Genomic DNA, 6,506 nt, shown 5'->3' on the forward strand with positions numbered 1-6,506 from the left:
GGGTTCTGGAAGAGAAACAAAAACTATGAGGAGTTAGTTATAGATGATACTAGGTTTGTTTACTGGTAATGATCAAAGTTAGGATATTTTTCTTGTTTTGAGGCTGAAAATCACTATGTAGCCAGAATGACCCTGACCTCTTGATCCTCTTGCTTCTAGTTCACCTTCCCAGTACTAGGATTATAGGTATGTGCTACCTGTTTGGGCCTTCATGGCTTATTCTTCTGATGCCTTTGGTCCTTGGGAGACCCTTCTGAGTTGAAAATATGCATAGTCACAATGGTATGTTGTTTTAGTAAAGAACAGCAAAAGGTTGTTGTCTACTGAGCTCTGTGAACCTGGAATTCAGGAGAGATTTGATCGAGAACTTGAAAGGGGAAAAGGATAGCTTCAGGTAGAAAAGAGTTATTACTACTTGCAGAACTGACCACAAAGAAACACCAGGGGTACTAGGCAGTCCTCACTCCAGTGAGTAAGCTACAAAAAGGTTCCAGTTCTCTGTCACCTAGATGGGCTTCAGAGATAAAAACTAGGATTGACATTTCTGCCTCTTAGTGAGTAGGGAGTGTGGGGCTAAGGAATTAGGGCCTCAGGAGACAGAAATTCTGAGAAAAACAGAGGAACCATGTTTACATGCAAACTGCAAAATCTTCCAGATTACTATTTGATGAAAATTAGGGATCAGGCTCCATTGGTATGTTGAATACAAATTTCCTTTGCTTTAAGAAGCCTTAAAATGGGGTGGGGAGGGAGGGAATTACCATGGGATATATTTTATAATCATGGAAAATGTTAATAAAAATTAAAAAAATAAATAAATTAATTAATTAAAAAAAGAAGCCTTAAAACAAAAAAAAGGAAGAAGCCCTAATTTCTTTTTTTTTTCTCAATTTTTATTAACATTTTCCATGATTATAAAAAGTATTCAATGCTTACCCTCCCTTCACCCCCCCCCCCACATTCCCCTTTGCAATTCCATTCTCCATCATATCCCCTCCCCATCTCAGTCAGTCTCTCTTTTATTTTGATGTCATGGTCATTTCCTCCTCTTATGATGGTCTTGTGTAGTATCAGCCATTATGAGGTCATGGATATCCAGGCCATTTTGTGTCTGGAGGGAGCACATTGTAAGGAGTCCTACCCTTCCTTTGGATCTTACATTCTTTCTTCCACCTTTTCTGCATTAGACCCTGAGCCTTGGAAGGTGTCATCGAGATGTTACTCAGTACTCCAGTCACTTCTTTCCAGCACTATGATATCTTCTGAGTCATCCCAAAGTCACTGCCATCTGAAAAGAGAAGATTCTCTACCTACAGTGAGAGTAGTGTTAATATAAGGGTATAAATATTAAGAGAAGTGCTTACTGAACAGTTTGATAAGCATAGTGTATACATTTTTCTAGATATCAGCAGATGTTACACCCCTAGGGCTCATGACTACCCCTGTTTTAAGTTTTCAGTATCAGGGATGTGTTTCCCCCATGAAGTGGGTCTCCAGTCCAATTGGAGGGCAGTTGGTTTCCACCATGACAGACGTGCCACTATTGTACCCATTGGCTCATTTGGCCTGGCTGGCCAATTATAAGGCTTGCAGTGTCCACTGTTGAGTATCTTCACTGGTGATATCTCTTTCTCCCATTGAACTACATGTAGAATGGCTTCTTCCAGCTTTCTGTCAGCTGATCTGCATGGAGGAGGTTATCACCTCAGTTCCCGTGGGATTTCTCAGTGGCCTTGCAGCCCAAGTATGTGGAGTCTTCAGCAATGGGGTCTTACCATCTGTTCCTGGTGGGAAACCAAGGGCCTCAGCAATGGCCTATAATGTTTTGGGGGCATCAGGGACCTCCCTGGCCAACAACTCACTGGAGGTATCCCATCCCTGGCACTGAAAATTTTCTAACAATGATCTATGACTCCTGAGTGTTCCATTGTCTGAAACTGGAGGATTCCATATGATTTATTTGCATCCTCTTAGATTTTGATTAGCCCTCCCTCCACCTTTCCTTTATTCAGTCTCTTCCCCTGCCCGCACTTTGGGCCTTTTCACCCCTGTTAATCTATTCTTCTACTTACATATATACAATACCAACTTATTATGTACCCTCCTCCCTTCCTTTCTCTTCCCTTTATATCTCCTTTTTAAATTTACTGGCCTCTGCTACTGAGTTTTTTCCTTCTCACACAGAAGCCCAATCATCTGTAGCTAGGTTCCCCATATGAGAGAGAACATGTGGCACTTGGCTTTCTGGGCCTGGGTTACCTCACTTAGTATAATCCTTTCCAGATCCATCCATTTTTTTGCAAATTTCATAACTTCAGTTTTCTTTGCTGCTGAATAGAACTCCATTGTATAAATGTGCCACATCTTCATTATCCACTCATCAGTTGAGGGACATCTAGTCTGGTTCCATTTCCCAGCTATTATGAATTGAGCAGCAATAAACATGGTTAGGCATGTACTTCTAAGGAAATGGGATGAGTCCTTAGGATATATGCCTAGGAGTGTTATAGCTGGGCCATATGGTAGATCAATTTTTAGCTGCTTTAGGAACCTCCACACTGATTTCCACAATGGCTGGACCAGATTGCATTCCCACCAACAGTGTAGAAGAGAAGCCCTAATTTCCTGACTTAAATGATATATAAACCAGCACAAATTCTCCTTCCTCCTTTCTCTCTTCCCCTCTTTTTTACTAACCTTCATCCAAATCCCAGTTATATTTAAAACTTGGTCTGTAGCTAAGCTCCTGGGAGAATTTGGCTTCTGTTAGAACCAGAATCTCTCCATTTTTGGACTCTGATTGTCATTTCACAATTACAACTCTGTTTCCCAAGAATGACCCAGACCACCCCTCCCAATTATCACTTCCCTGGAATGTTCCAAACCACCTTTCCAATGATTATTTCCCTGCAGTGGCAAGGTGGACTACCCTGCAACCAAAGAATTCCAATGCCCTTATTATTCCAGTGCATCATAAGTACCCCTAGCCTATAAGGGAAGTGGCTCCCCCTCCTGCCCCCCGCCAGGTAGGATCTTGTTCTAGTCCAGGCTGACCTGGAATTCACTATATATCCTCATACTGGCTTCAAACTCACAATCCTACCTCTGCCTCCCAAGTGCTGGAATTAAAGGGGTGTGCCACCTCTCCCAGCCTTGGAAGTGGCTTTTGACATGACTGGTTAGAGCCCTTCTTTGTCTTTCCCAAATAAAAGCCTATCTTAGCTATTGAGCCAAATCTTTCCTGCTTTTTGAGACCTTTGGTGGCTGGAGAGAATGGTAACAGTGGCAGGCTTACCCTCCCACTTTCTTCATGTAGGGATCGTGGCCCTCAGAGTTAAAAAGAAATAGGAGAAAACTATCTTTTTTATAGGCAGTTAACCAGTGACAAAGGCCCAAGGATAATATGGATGCTACCTTGCCTGCTCTAGCAGAACTAGAACCCAAGTCTGATCCAGTCTTATCCAAGATAGTTACAAACAATTCCTCAGCAATAGCTTCCTGCTTCTTCCTCAGCCTGGCACACATGGGTGGACTAGGCCCATCCTTAGTCAGTCTCTTAGGCACCAACCAGTCAGGTCCCTCCCTTACAATCTAAGTCTGATGACAAGGTTCATCCTAATTGGATATTTAATACATAAATGAGTATTTTTACACATGTGTAAACTCTCTTGGCCCTCACATTCTTCTGGAGTCTGAGCCTTCGAGCCCTTGCTTTGGTAAGCTCTCCTCCTTCCCAGCCTTGCTGGGAAGTGGAGAAGGGATTTCTTGTCTGGGCACTTTCTTTCTTGTCTTGTTTTTGGGTGTTTTCTCACTCTGTTACATGCATGATTTCCCTGAGTCCTTTTCTTTCTCTTTGTTTTTTTCTCAGTGAATGAGAAGGAAATCTTGTGGCTTGGGCTTTGCTTTCCACATGTGCATATGCCTTCTCCAGAGGCTTTTCCCTCTGATGGAGGTCCTTTCCATTCTCCCTCTCCCTTTGCAATAGACAAAAGGGATAATTTTCTTCAGGCTTGAGTCTTTTAGCTAGCCTTTTCTCTGGATCCAATTCTCCCTAAAAGAAACCTCACAATTTATAATTTATCCTTCTTAAAGTCTGTGGTTGTCAATTATTTGCTAACATGGATAAGAATCCAAAAGTTGAGGTCCACAAACCTGGGCTCTCCTGAGTTTTTATAGCATTTAATTCCTCCCTGTACCCAAAATCCTGTATCCAGAGGAATAGTCTTGTCCTACTTTTTTTTTTTTTTAGATTAGACAGATGAAATCTGATTAAAGGTAAAAGTTTTGGGGCTGGAGAGATGTCTCCGTGGTTAAGGCACATGCCTGCAAAGCCTAGCGACCTGAGTTTGATTCTCTAGTACCAACATAACTGGAATTTGTTTGTAGTGGCTAGATGCCCTGGAATGACCATTCTCTCTCTCTCTCTGCCTCTCTTCTTGTATATAAGTAAATAAAGTAAGGTCGGAAGTTGCTCAGGGCAGAAATTGCTCAGGACAGAGGTTATCTCAGGGCAAAGGTCTGTTCAGGGCTCATCTCCTCGTCTCCAACATCTCTCCCTCTTCTGCATACAAGGACCAGGATAGGGAGGTTACCTATGAGATTGATGTGGGATTCCCTCTCACCCGACCTGAATGGAATTACAACTCAGCAGAAGGTAGGGAGCAACTGACAGTCTACCACCAGGCTCTGATGGCAGGTCTCAGGGGGGCTGCTCGCCACCCCGCGAATCTGGCTAAGGTAACCTCCCTCTATTTGTTTAGAATGCTTGATGGAGGCTTCCCGGAGATATACTCCTTTTGGCCCTACTTCTCTGGGTCAACAGGCAGCGATAACAATGACATAGATAAGGCAGTCCGCTCCAGACATTAAAAAGAAATTACAACATCTGGAGGGTTTACAAGATCTAGCTTTGACAGACATAATTAAGGAAGATGAAAAGGTTTATCATAAGAGAGAGAGAAAAAGAAAAGAAAGAAAAAAAAAGGAAGCAGAAGAGAGAAAAAATAATGGGAAAAGGAGACAAGAAAGGAACTTAAATAGGATATTGGCTGCAGTGATAGAAAAAAAAAATTTTTCAGGCTTAAGTATGTTGGGATAGTTTGCTTGAGCTTTATCAAATTTAAGTCATGGGTAAAACATAAAATTGTTTTATGTTAATAAAAATTTCTGTGGTGCATGAAATCAATAGTTATCAAGTTTAAGCCAAAATCATTGGTTGTCAAATAATGTTTTTTTCTTTCAAAAAGATTTATCAAGGGTTATATTAATATTTAGCTAGCTGTTTGGGCTCAGAAAAGACCAGATTCTACTTTGTTATATGTAAAGTAACTGTCTCAATTTTGGCATCTTAAGTCCAGTGCTTATAACAAAATTAACCCTTAAGACATATTCCCTACTTTAGGGCGCAGCCTCATGCTCAAACAATGGTCCTTATCTGAAAAAAAAAAAAAAAAAAAAAACTCCATGGTTCTGTTTCCAATGTTCTCTGGGTAATTTGTACCCACACAGGTATCTGAACTAATCAAAGATGTTTTCACACAGATGCTAAGACCTTATACTGTCTTACTTGTTTTCTAGGTTAAATAAGTTAAGTTTGTAAATCAACTGGTACTGTTTTCAAGACTGATAACAGGTTCTGCCTATACTTATAAATGTTGGATATTTAAAATGGGAGATGTGCCTACTTTCTATACCTCAGATATATGGCTTATGCTACCACAGTACAACAAAAATTTTAAAGATAGGACAAAATGATTTTAGAAGCCCTGTGCCATTCTTTAGTTAAGTCTATTTCAGTAATTAAATGTGCTCCATATGTATGTACATCCAAGCAGATGTAACTTCCTTTCTAAGTGTGTTAATCACCTATGTAGAAGCCAAAGCCAATTGGAATCATCGGAGTAAAAAGTGTCAATATTTTGGCCTGTGCTCCCATGTCATGAGGTCACTGGAGATGATGGGACACTTCTACACTGGCCCCCTGGTAAGTCACCTGTCTTCCTGAGCAGGGAGGATATGGAGACCCAAACAAAAGTGGTGTACAATGTAAAACAGGAGAGTCACAATTGAGAAGCAATCAGTCCTCCTGACTTCCCAAAGAAGGGAAAACTACTTGGCCAGCATGGCCCTGACTCATCCTAACAGGCAAAAGACACCAGTAAGCTATGGGGCTACTCCTGTGTCCCTAAAGTCTCTTTGGAGAGCCATTAATGACCTCCAAAATTAATCCTTAATTAACTTTTGGCTATCTGCAAGGTCTTAAACACTCAGAGAAAAATGTATAACCAAAGATAAAAAATAGCTCTTTATTATTAAGATTAAATGTTATGTATATGTTTCTGATAACTCTGCTAGCATCTCATCTGTTTTACAAGCCATGTTAAATACTACTGTGCCATTTAATGAACAGTTCTGAAAGAAAATCTCAGCCAGCTCATCCTCAGATGGTCCTGAGATGATCCAAGCCTGTCTACTTGGATTCCCTCGACCTACAAAAAGACCAGTTT

This window comes from Jaculus jaculus, chromosome 5 (genome assembly GCF_020740685.1).
Source record: "Jaculus jaculus isolate mJacJac1 chromosome 5, mJacJac1.mat.Y.cur, whole genome shotgun sequence".
In the NCBI taxonomy this organism is placed as follows: domain Eukaryota; kingdom Metazoa; phylum Chordata; class Mammalia; order Rodentia; family Dipodidae; genus Jaculus; species Jaculus jaculus.